Genomic DNA, 13,828 nt, shown 5'->3' with positions numbered 1-13,828 from the left:
CTTAGGAAGATCATGGCCGTCTGGAACTCTTTTTATTGATGTGGTTGTTGATCTCTCCCTCTTGCTGGATCGTAAGCTCTAGGAGCACAAGGACTGCATTTGCTCATTCACCGGCACTAATGCACTGTCAGGCACATAGGGGGCTCCCAAAAGAGATTTGTGAAGTAAAATACAGCTAATAGTAATAATTTGGGCAATAATGGTCACTTATTAAATAGTTACTATTTTCAAAAATTGTACTAAGTGTTTTACACACATTATCTTATTCAATCTTCCCAACAACACACAGAGAAGCCATTGAAAATATCAGAATCCCAGTTTACTAGAAAAACAGAGGTTTAGGGAAGTTCAATAACCATACAGTTTAACTTAGTTCAAAGCTTATATTTTCAAGTTGAGATTTTCTCCTGTGGTCCTATATCTCTTGAGAGTATGGTTAGCAAGAGCTGTGTGTGTAATATTCAGACAGTTCTGCTAACTGAGAGATCCAAGACTTCCACTAATTGAAATTTAGATCCTAGTGAATTATGACCACACCAAAGCAGACTGGTTTTGGTGTGAACACCCAGTGGACTTTCTGTGCACCTGCGACACTGACATTCTTATCTCTATGTAACTACAAAAGGATCAAAGCCTAAAAGCTGTTCATAATTTAAAGAAACTCTCTAAAGCCTGGGTGGTTAAATCAAACTAGGGCACAAAGAAACAGTCTTTGGAACTCCCAATGAAGCAACTACAAGATTTTTTTATTATTTTTTTCTTTGTTTGAGTCCAGGATTAGATCAGGGGTTGATTAATATTTTAGAGTTATGCATATTATTTTCTTATTGCATATTTGCGGTAAAGCCTCCACACACCAGCCAAGCCAAGACTTTAGTAGTTAGCACAAGAAAAATCTCTAGCTGTAAAGTCTGGTGTAGAAGATTGAGAATGGTAGTAAATCAGGAGTCAGGGTGCCCAGGATCTAGGTCTGCACTGCCCAGGATGGTAGCTATTTGCATTTAAATATAAATTTAAAAAGACTCAGTTCCTCAGTCACACTAGCCACATTTTAGATGCTCAACAGTCACATGTGTCTAATATGAGACGTGCAAATTCACAGACAATGTCCATCATTGTAATAAATTCTACCGAACAGTATTGTTCTAGACCAGGAATTTTTTGGTCTCAAGACACTTTTAAACCCTTTAAACATTTTTTTTTTTTTTTAGTGTTTCACTTTCTTACCTTCTATTTTATTTTTAGATTAAAATGTAACTGACATACAACATTATATTGTTTTCAGGTATACAGTATAATAATTCAATATTTGTATATAATGCAAAATAATCACCATAATAAGTTTAGTTAACACTCATCATCACATGTAATTACAAATTTTTTCTTGTGATAAGAACTTTTTAAAGACCTGTTCTCTTAGAAACTCCAAATATGCAATACAGTATTATTAATTACAGTCACTATGCTGTACATTATATCCCCAGGACGTATTTATTTTATAATTGGAAGTTTGTACCTTTTGACCCCCTTCACCCATTTCTTCTACCTCCTACCCCTTGGCCTCTGGCAACCACCAGTCTGTTCCACTTATGAGCTCGTTTCTTTGTTTTTGTTTTCTGTTTTCTGATTTCAAAGAAAAGTAAGGTCATACAGTATTTCTCTCTCTGATTTATTTCATTTAGCACAATGCCCTCGAAGTCCCTTCATGTTGTTGCAAATGACACGATTTCATTTTTTAAATGCCTTAAGACACTTTCAAACTCTTAAAAATTATTGAGGATCCCAAAGAGTTTCCCCTAAAATATGAATTATAACCATAGATGTATAGTGTATTAGAATTAAAACTGAGAAAATTTAAACCAACTTACATTCCACTAGCCATCAGAGTAATGACACTACCACATATCATATAGTCCCCGGAAAACCCCATTGTACACTTGTGAGAGGGTTGCAGAGGGGAAAAGCAAAGAACATCCTAAGATAAAATTGTTTTGACCTGACAGACACCCTGAAATGATCTCAGGGTCTCCTAAGAGTCCCAGATCACATTTCGAAAACCACTAACTAGATATAACTCTGTGACTACCTAGTTCTTTTTCTTTTTCTTTTTTTTTAAAGATAATTTATTTATTTATTTGGCAGAGAGATCACAAGTAGGAAGAGAGGCAGGCAGAGAGAGAGGAGGAAGCAGACTCCCTGCCAAGCAGAGAGCCCAATGCGGGACTTGATTCCACGACCCTGACATAATGACCTGAGCCGAAGGCAGAGGCTTTAACCCACTGAGCCACCCAGGCACCCCTACCTAGTTCTTTTATTCCCTTTTTCTTCCAAATGCTCTGGTGTTTATTTTGCCCAATCAAAAATCAACGTCCTGATGATTTTAAATGTTGGGCGAAGTAAAAAAAATGTTTTTTTTAATCAAAGTCAGACTTCTTTGAGGGGGAAAAAATAAAGGCTCTCTCACCGTGGGAATACATTTAACCAAATGGAGGCTTAGCAGCTACTCCAATGAGTGGATTAGCTTTAGTTTGGATTAAGTGGGTGTTAGTGATTTCTCTGCTTTGACCTCAGTAAATTTTCCTAAACGGACGTCAGACTCACAGTGGCCCAGGCTGAATAACCCCAGACAGCAGCTTGATACTTATACTTCGAATTCTCCCCAATGTAATTTGTGTTTGCCATCATGTTGCCATATTAGTAAGGGCCTCTTGAAAGGTCATTATATAGCACAAATGGTAAGTTCATATAGAGATATCTATCTATATGTATCTGTATCTCAAAGTCCTGAATCTGACCCAAGTATAAGCACCATTAAAATGGTTCCAGAATGTTTGGTTTTAAACTAAGTAGTCAAAAGTCTTTGCTTATTGGTTCTAAACATGTCAAAATGTTACACAATGCAATAATCATCCTGAACTTTCAGAGTGAACAACTTCTCTGCCAGTGTACTATTCCCGAGAGTAAAATGGAGTTGCTGACAAAGCACCTTGTAAGAGGCTAACCATAATAGACTTTGCAAAAATGTCTTTAATAAAAACAGGATCTTTTCTGGGAATTTGTTAATCTCCATTCTGGTAATGATCTGAATTTGGATGATTTTAAGTATAACAACCTACGAAAGGTTCCATGGGTTTTATTAGTATCTGTGACCCAAGTTGCCCCTTGCTAAGGTGTCTCTTTATGTAAGCACATGATGTCTGAGATATGTAAGTAGAGGAAACAGGAAAGGAGGAAATCCCCCTGCAGTGGTAAATGGTAGAGCCAGGCTGGTGAAACGCATCATCCAGTGAAGTTGTTGCCCCTGTCCTCTGATGATTCTCTGCTAGTTCTTGACAAGAGAAGTTACTCACAAATAGTTTCTTTACTCTTGTCAGTGACTGAGTCCTGTTTTCTTCCTCTCCTTTCTAGATAGAACCAGCTTCAAATTTTTCAAAGACTTTTTCTAAGTAAGCCAAGTGTGTATTCTGAACAAGTCAGACTCTCGAGGCCACCAAGGCAAGTTTCTTGAGTGATGCTGCTTGGATGGGCTGCTGGGTTGATTGGGATTCATGTACAGATCCTTTCAGCGCTTGAGCAGAGCTACCAGTGAGGGCAGCAGTCTGAGGGGGCCCTTCCTCACATATAACCTGAAGGGAAAGAATCACCTCTGTGATTCAGAACAGCCTTCTGAACCCCTTCTTCACTCCTTCCTCACTGTAACCCAACTTCAGATAGGACCAGGAATAAGCATAATTATTCTGTCATTGATCTGGACCTCATCTAGTTACTGCCCCAACTTTGCTTTGGAAATGTATCACTTACAAAAACTTCACAAATAGATATATAATCTGTTATTGTGCTCCGCATCATAGGATAGTGTGACCATCTTGATTTGAAAAGAAAGAGGTGAGGCTTTGTGAATTAAGCTGCTTATTGAACAATCATATCACTGCAAATTATGATGTCTAGAGAGGATGTGGTAATGGGTTAAATCCAATAGTGCTGTAAACCTTCTAAAAAAACTCAAAGCTAGTATTTTAAAAAATCATTGCAAGCGGAGTCTGCCGTAGGCTGAATTTTGTTTTCAGTATGCACTGAATCTTGCTTCTGCTTCCCGACTGCATTCTGTCTCTCTTTCTGGTTGAGGATGATAACATCCTCTTATTTTAAAGAGTTACATAAACATCCTCCCACCAGAGCCAAGTGCCTTTCTCTGCAAAGATGTCAGATCAAAGTTAGTACAAACTCCTTTGACCATTTCCTGCTGCATCGTTCCAAATTCACTACCCCCAAATGTTGTTCTATCCTTTTGGGGAGCTCCATGCTTTATCATGCTCCTCCTGATCTTCAGGGATGGGACATTTACAGCTTATCCCAGGGGTAGAGACAGTGACAGTGTCCAATGTAGAGGTACCTCACAACTGTCTGCCCTAGGGAAAAAGCGCAGGGTGAATTCACCACTAGCATCCTCCAATATCCACTGGTGGCAACAAGAGAGTCAGCTGCCTCTACCTTGTGGGTGCTCGCATGTCACAGAAGTTCCAGGGCATAAAGCAAGAGACATGCTGTGTAGCTAAGGCCAGGTGTGGTCAGGTAATACCGACTCAGAGTGGCTTACTGCACGAATGGCTGGGTAGAGGGTGAGTGTGGAGGATGTGAGGCAGGGCACAACCCAATACAATAATTACAAATAATAGGAAGTAATACAAAATCTATGTGTGGGAATGTGTTCTCTTGGTGCAGAAAACAAAACTAAGCATTCTGGATGAATTTTTCTGGGAAAAATGTGATTTATTTGTCTGGATACAGACAAATATCCAAGGAAATAAATTGAGTATAGAGCTAGGCAAGATTCCTCCAGTCCAATGTTCTGACAGTTCTTGTATCCTACTTCTTGGTATCCCTGAACAACTTGGTATCCCTTTGTTCCCAGTTTGTTGGTCTCTAAGAATGTGGCCAAGCAAAGTAAGTTGTGGTTTTACTGATAAAGTTCCTTATTCTCCTAATCTGATGGCTCAGAGTGAGTCAATTTATGCTTTGGCTGGGGCTTTAGGTAATGTCACTGCCATTCCAATAGACTGCAGCTGCCTGCCCTTTGGCTGGTTTGGATCAGTGCCTAGGTGGCTCTTCTGCTCGGTAGTGGTAAAGGGAGGTCAGCCAAGTCCGTCCTGGGTCAGAAATAAAGCCTTAGACAACACAGTTGCTGGAAGGAAACAAAGAGAACCCAGAGAAAGGGAAGAAGAAAGGAGTCGTCTTCTTCCTTGGCAGACAAGAAAGAACACATTCAGATGTCACCTGGGTTCTAATCCTGACTGTCAAACAGGATGAGGAAGGGGTGGTTACATGATGAGCAGGATCTCCCAATGGCACCCGGATTGGACAACCTTTATCATAGTTTTGTGTTCTAGTACAGAGGCCTGCTGTTCATCAGAGTCAAGGTCAGGAATGCTAGGTGTTCTTCAGGAACCTACAGATAGTGCTCCTTACAACTTCCTGAATTATGAGTGTTGATTCAACTAAGACAAGAAAAAGTAAGTTAGATAAAAGACCAAAATACCACCCTTACTACTAATAAAGCTCGTATTAAAGATCACAATTTACATCTATCGGTTGATGTACTCCTTAATACTGAAACTCAGAATTAGGCAGATTTATATACCTCGCAACAAGTTGGGTCGAAAAATCGCAGACATCCCTGTGGGGTAAGCTGCTTTCACACATGACAGAGAACAGAGCAGATAACTCACTATAGGTGCCCAGGTGGCTCCCAGGAGAAAGGTAAGAGGGAGATGTTATGTTATGCAGATCTACTTGGTTCACTGCAAACTCATCCATCCAAATCATCATCATCATCATCTTCTTCTTCTTCTTCTTCTTCTTCGAGAGAGAGAGAGAGAGAGAGAAAGTGCATGTAAATGGAGGAAGGAGGGACAGAGGGAGAGGGATATAGAGAATCTTAAGCTCCACAATGGTGCTGCTCCTCCATCTAAATAATCTTAATTTTCCTCTCAGAAGCAGAGACCAGATTAATTCACTTTTTAATACACCTTCTTTTCCATAAGCAGATACATCAAGAGGGAGTAAAACCAAGTTTACAGGTAAAAGACCTTCTTTTTCTGAGCTGTACAACCTGCAGGTCAACGGGGACACCCCCGCCCCTCCCGTCATCTCTTTGTTGTGGGTAGGCTTGTTGCGGGATACCTTACCTTCACACTCTGGCTCGCTCTGTCACTCTAGATTTTGACTTTCCTGGGTCAGTATTGAGACTGATAAGGAAAGGATGACAAGGAAACTAAAACTTTTAAAGAAAGTTTTTTTATACCCATTTGTTTACTGAATGGAGAAAGAAAGCTTCAAAGATAAGATATATACTATTTCAATGATTCTAGGATTCATATTTGATCACATTTTAACACCTCCACAGTCATGATATGCTTACCACTAATGGGAAACACAGATCAGCTGACTGATATTTCTTCTCAATGGCATGTAAAATAATGATGACTTGCAATCTATAGTGTCTAAGAATGAACAAGTAGTTAATAAATGACGAGCCTCAAATTTGTCACTTGGGTTGTGTGATTTCAAACTTCAGACTATTTTTTGACCCACAACCCTTTTCCCTTAAAATATTCAGGCAATTAAGGCAACACGTGTGTTTCATGTTCTATGCAAATGATTTCCTCCCTTCCCCACAGCATTTCACACATTGTCATGCCGTTTGGCATTCAGTCTTGCTTGACCACATCTGTACAGAATTATGCTCTGTGGGAGCCAAATTCCTTCTTTTGTGAACCAAGGCTTCTCAATGAGTTTTATGAAGTGGACTGATGAAACATATCATTATCACAAGTTGGACTGATGGTGATTGAAATGTTTCAGCAGCTGGGCCTTGTTAGAAGAACAAACTGTAGGGCTGACACTTGATGTCAACTCAAGTGGAATGTGAGGGAAAAGGCGAGGGAACTTTTCTTATTGCTTAAGACTATTCCCTTTTGCAATCAAGAAATGTGGGAAATAACAAGGGATTATTTCATAGTTGGTTTCTCAAGCAAGGCTTTGAATTTTTTCAGTTAAATAAATCATAAGTGTCTCCTTTGTGCAAAGTGTGAACTGGTTGCTTCAGGAGATAGGACATGCCACCTGCCACTGAGAACCTAATATGACAAAAACAGGGACTGCAGTCAAGACCAATAGAAGAATGAGAGGGTCAGATAGGTGATACAGGGTTTTGAAGAAGGAAGAAATTATGTATGTCTGAGAGAATCAAGAGAAACATCATTTAAGCAATGGCAGAGCTTCAAAAACTTAGGTGACATTTTTTCAACTTGAGATGTGACTGAGACTTCTGGTTTCTAATAATGGCAGTCTTGGTTATCTGGAGCCCCGCTCTCACAGAAAACAAATTTAAAAAGTAGGTAAAATATTTTTAAAAACTCTTTTAAAAGTTAAACAACCAAAGCAATAAAGAATCATTAGATCAAGATTTGAAGAAAATCAAGAAATCAGACAAATAAGTGGAGTATAAAAGGTGACTTGCTCATTCCCCCAAATCTGAACTTTAGTTTTGATGACCCACATATAATGGCCAGTCTAATAGAAAACAGCTGTCGGTGAGTTCATAACCTAGGACACTGCACACACAGGCCAAAGAAGACCCAGGTGTAAGCCAGCCCTCAACCGTATTTCACACTGAATGGCTAAGTCCAGGAATATTAAACTTCAGACTTAAAGATTTAAGGTGGTCCTGGCCTGATAGAGATTTGGAATACAAATCAACTTGGGGATAGGCAATGACCAGCAAGCAGGCATACACTATCTTCAAGGTCAAAATACTTTGCTGCTGGTAAGGATATGACCACATCCATACAGACACGGACATTACTAACTTTGTGTAAGTGTGTGTGTGTGGTGTGGGGGGGTGATTACACTATAAATTACCACATTTTGAAACTGGCATCTTTAAAGACAAAGAATCTGCCTGCATTTGTGATTTTCTCAAATTAAGTTACTGGTGAATATTTAAGTCAAGAATATCCAGCTCAGTATTTTCCCTGTATTTCATATCTTTCTTGCATGAAATGGTTTCTTATTCTAATCGTAGTAAGGATAGTGAGTCCTTTCAAGGAATTTCTGTCTTCAAAATATGCTAATCATGGATCAATGTCCTTTGGGAACTTATAATAAGAAAGCTAATTTTTCTCAATAGGTGTGACAGACAATTTCCTTCAGTAGTTTGGGTTATTGTAAGGCGTAACATATCTGGGATATGCATATTGTAGCCAACATCATTAGTCATTTGAAAAATGAGTATAAAACACAAAGTATTTTTTTTTTCTCCCAGTCTCCATTGTTGGATCGTCTTCACAATTTTCTGACTCCTGAGAGTTCGTGTGTGTCCAAGTCCGTCCTGTGACCCCTTCTCAATTTTATCTACAGCCGAGACCTAGGTTAACTTACTTGGATTTTCATTACCTAAGCTTTCCTTATCCCTTGTACGCTGAGGACATTTCCACTGATGTCTCTACCTCTCACCTTTCCTCTGAGCATCGAGACAGATGTTGCAACGGTTCAGTGTCTCCACTTAGATGTCCAACACACATCTCCAATCTTGCATGTCCAGAAGAGAACTCTAGTTACCCTCCGAAACCAACTTACTTATTCCTTGTCTTTATTTGGTAAAAGCCACCATCATTCACTCAATTGCTAAGACCAAAACTGCATTGAAGGCTCTGATTCCTCACTTTCTTTTTTCATACCCTGCCTCAAATCCATCAGCAAATCTTCAGAATATATCACTCATTTGATATTTCTCACTCTCCCTATGGTTACCTCCTTAGACCAAGCCACCATCACAGTCTCATGGGAACCACCATGAAAGCCACTGAACTTGCCTCTTCACCTGGGGTAAACAGGTGAACCCTCACTGTTCTCGACACTCCAGCCAGAGTGATACTTAAAGTGAAACAAAATATTTCATTCTTTTGCTCTCAGTCCTTCAATGTCTCCTCATTACACCAAGAAGAAAATCTAAAATTTTTTCCTTGCCTGCAAAGTCCTTTATCACAGTCCCTGGCTACCTCTTGAGCTTTATGTTTGAGACCGTTCCTCTCATTCATGCCACAATGTCAACCTTTCCTTTTTCCTTATTCTTTCTAGAGTGTGCCATTCATAATTTCATTTTGGGAACTTTGCTCTTCTTCTTTCACTTGCCAGGAATATTCTCCCACCATTCAAAGGCCTTGCTCTTACATTTTACTTGGTTTCTTGTTGAAATGTCCTCTTCTCAGAAAAAAAAAAAAACTTTCTGGACCATCCTAGCAATTCCCTTGCCCATTTATGTTTCTTCCTTGCCCTATCTAATTTTTCTGATGTAAATCTCAGAATATGTAATAATATAACCTGATATTCTGTGATATATTTATTTGTGATTGCCTTGTGTCCGACACGATGATACAAGCTCCATGAGGCCAGAGCTTTACCATATCTTTGGTTTTTGGAAAATAAGCCAGAATATGGAGACACTCATCACATAAATGGATGAACACCAGTATTCCAGGCTCTTCAATGACCTGGAAAGGGATTTACATTTACTAACAAGCTAAAGATGGCTTAGTCCAAGAAAATGAAAGATCCTCTTTACTCTCCATTTTCTAGAATCTGGACTTGGAAACTGGTTAAACTCAAGTAAAAGGTTCTTTGTTCATTCCATATGACTTTTTTTTTTTTTTTTTTTTTAAGGAGAGTGCGTGTTGTGGAGAAGGGACAGAGAGAGAGGGAGAGAGAGAATCTTAAGCAGACTCCAAGCTCAGTGCAGGGCCTGATGCCTAATGAGGCCAGTATGGGACTCAATGCAGGGCTCCATTTCATGACCCTAAGATCATGTGACCTGAACTGAAATCGAGAGTTGGACACTTAACTGACTGAGTTACCCAGGTCTCCTTACATAATAAGATTATTAAATCCTTTATCCCATTATATCTGCTTCTGGGATAGTAACAGTGCTTACATCATAAGATTGCTGTGGAAATTAAATAACTTAAAGCCAAAAAAGTGTTTTAAGGGGACCGACATATATAGTAAGTACTTAATAAGTATTATCTGTTGCCATTAAGATTATTGTTGTTACTTTAAATTTAGAGTTTCCTTCTTAACCAGTAATAGATTACTCTTACTCTCCATATCTTGCATATGGAAACATTCATTAAATGTTACTGTAATATTTACTGTATCTGATACAGGCTGCTCTGTCTTCACTTTGCACAGAGATGTAGGGCCCCAAATGACTTTTTAAGAAGTTTGTGCCTACTATTGGATGTTTACCCCAAAGATACAGATGTAGTGAAAAGAAGGGCCATCTGTACCCCAATGTTTATAGCAGCAATGGCCATGGTCACCAAACTGTGGAAAGAACCAAGATGCCCTTCAGCGGGTGAATGGATAAGGAAGATGAGGTCCATATACACTATGGAGTAGTATGCCTCCATCAGAAAGGACGAATACCCAACTTTTGTAGCAACATGGATGGGACTGGAAGAGTGAAATAAGTCAAGCAGAGTCAATTATCATATGGTTTCACTTATTTGTGGAGCATAACAAATAGCATGGAGGACATGGGGAGTTAGAGAGGAGAAGGGAGTTGGGGGAGATTGGAAAAGGAGGTGAACCATGAGAGACTATGGACTCTGAAAAACAATCTGAGGGGTTTGAAGGGGCGGGGGGGTGGGAGGTTGGGGGAACCAGGTGGTGGGTATTATAGAGGGCACGGATTGCATGGAGCACTGGGTGTGGTGCAAAAACAATGAATACTGTTACGCTGAAAAGAAATTAAAAAACAAATAAACAAACAAACAAAACAGGTAAAAAAAAAAAGAAATTTGTGCCTACTGGAACCAGAATCATGCAAAGCAAGAGCTGACAGTATGTTAGGCTAATACTGTGTTAGCATTTTTTTTTTCCAGAATTGTGAGTCAAAAGAATATATTTCTGTGCTGTACCCATTTTACTCTTCATTGTGTAAATGTTGACTTTTCTTTGTGTCAGTATAACTACGAAAGGGCTTTTTATGGGGACCCCTGCGTGGCTCAGTCGGTTAAGCGTCTGTCACTCCCCCTGCTTGTGCTCTCTCTGTCTCTCTCTTTCTCTAACAAATAAACAAATAAAATCTTTAACTAAAAAAAAAGAAAGATTCTTCTCCTACCCACTTAAGCCCCCATGTTGCATCAATGAAACAAGATGGGATTGGGAGGGAGACAAACCATAAGTGACTCTTAATCTCACAAAACAAACTGAGGGTTGCTGGGGGGAGGGGGTTTGGAAGAAGGGGGTGGGATTATGGACATTGGGGAGGGTATGTGCTTTGGTGAGTGCTGTGAAGTGTGTAAACCTGGTGATTCACAGACCTGTACCCCTGGGGATAAAAATATACGTTTATAAAAAATAAAAAATAAAAAAATTTTAAATAAATAAATAAAGAAAGAAAGAAAGAAAGAAAGAGCTTTTTATGGTGGCTGTTCTTTTTTTGTCTTTGCTATATTACCGAAACATAAAATAATCTTGTTACTTCTCTTTCATTTCTGATTTTATTTATTTGGTTTCTCTTTTTTTCTTGATGAGTCTGGCTGAAGGTTTATCTGTTTTGTTTATGTAATTTTTTAATGTTTACATTCCTTTTATTTTTTAATAAAAATAAAATTTACTATTTTTTTTCTTTTTTTTCAAATTTTTATTTAAGTTCTAGTTACCTAACATATCATGTGATATTTGTTTTAGGAGTAGAATTTTTAGTGATTCATCACTTACATACAACACCCAGTGTTCATCACAACAAGTGCCCTCCTTAACCGCCATCACGATTTAGTCCATCCCCCACCACCTCCAATTTTGTTTATTTTTTTAAAGAACCTGCTTTTAGTTTCATTAAATAATCTCACAGTGGAATTGTAGAGAGACAAACCACTTGTGTTATTTCTCTGTGAACCTGTCTAGTTCCCCATGAACTCTTTGGGAATATCCCATCAGTAGGTTCAGCACTGGGTTTTTGTAAAATGTAAATCAGTTGTGGAAGAGTTGGGTATTGGGCATTGATTCTCCATGATTTGAAGCAGTGGTTCTCAATATTAGTATTCATATGGTTATTATTGCTGTATATTACTGGTTATTATGATCTGCAAAGACCTTTTTAATACATGATTCTTCTGATCAGTCACTCCTCTTCCATAAAATTTGAAAATCATGAACATACCATGTATCTGTTCACATAATGTGGCCCTTTGGAAGGTCATGAACAAGTGTAATTTCTAAGATTAATCTACGTTCCTAAACCAATTGTTTGTCTCATTAGGGACAATATCACTCTCACTGCGGATGCAAATTTTAATGTAACTCCAGGTTGTATACTCAGTTGTCATTAGAAATAAATGTAAACGGGACGCCTGGGTGGCTCAGTGGGTTAAAGCCTCTGCCTTCGGCTCAGGTCATGATCTCAGGGTCCTGGGATCGAGTCCCACATCGGGCTCTCTGCTCAGCGGGGAGCCTGCTTCCCTCTCTCTCTGCCTGCCTCTCCATCTACTTGTGATTTCTCTCTGTCAAATAAATAAATAAAATCTTTAAAAAAAAAAAAAAAAGAAATAAATGTAAACTTTAGCCAAAGAAAGTAGGTGATTTAAGAGAGAGTTGCATAAATTTCCATCTAAGCTGGTCTGGGGAAACATTTCCTAATATAAGGGATAGTAAAGGATTTTGTTGTTCTTGGATTGAGAGAAAGCAGAGCATGATTGATCAATTGATCTCTCTGTCTGTTTATTAGTTATTTATAAAGTGCTTCCTATGTACCAAACACTTTTGTGGACTAAGGATGGAATCAATGTTATAAGACATAGAGAACTGTTGTTCTGCAGTGACATGTCCAGATAGCAAACAGTGGCTGATACAGTAATACTCGCTTCTTTCTTTCTATCTCTAGAACATTATCCACCTTTCCCATGTGTGTGTGTGTGTGTGTGTGTGCTGGTGGGGTTCCTGTCCAGTTTTGGATTTCTAAACCTACAGTCTCAAATCTCAGAGGTCATGAGTCATCCAGTATGCCTAACCTCAATCTACCTTGAAAGAAGGATTAGATGAAACAATGGCCTACTGGATCTCTAGTTTTCAAACATTACAGTGCCTAGGAAACATCTTAGGTATTTGCATATCATATGAATTATTTTCCCCTGGATACCCCCTTCCACACTAAGAATCTGAATGAATTTAGAGAACGACATATCAAATGTGGCATTTTCACAAGTAGAGAACACAGTTTGAAAAACAGGGCACCAGAATAAATACATTTTTTGAGGGCAACATTTTTTTTTTCATTCACTATAAACATTATCAATGTCAAAGTCAATAGTTGTATTTGCTGTTTTATCATAATAATAAATTATCTTTAAGCATACACCTTTTTATGTATCTTCCTTTGTGATATGTCTGTATTTATATATCCATATATTACTTCTGCCTTACCTATGTTTTTAATATTTTTCCTTAGACATATATTTTACTGTCTAAATATATAAAAATTAAGAATATCAGCTTTTTACCATTTTGCATACAAATATACTTCTTTGTTACATTCATTGTCCTCACTGACCACTTCCTGAGATTAGTTTTTTGTTGAAAACTGGTTTATATAATTTTCTTGGAAATTATCCTAAAGGATGAAGAATAAAATAAAATCCCAGAAAGGTGATCTTTCATAATTGGCCAATCCTGAATCAAGTCTTCATTCTTAATCTTTGAACATAACTATTTTTCTGTGCCATTTTTTTTTATTTGTTACAAAAAATTCTGCCATACAACAAAATTGTCA

Source organism: Mustela putorius, unplaced genomic scaffold (assembly GCF_011764305.1).
Source record: "Mustela putorius furo isolate JIRA1106 unplaced genomic scaffold, ASM1176430v1.1 tig00000430_pilon_pilon_pilon, whole genome shotgun sequence".
NCBI classification, from domain to species: Eukaryota; Metazoa; Chordata; class Mammalia; order Carnivora; family Mustelidae; genus Mustela; species Mustela putorius.
The sequence above is the reverse complement of the archived record's forward strand: the minus strand, read 5'-3'. Positions refer to the sequence as shown.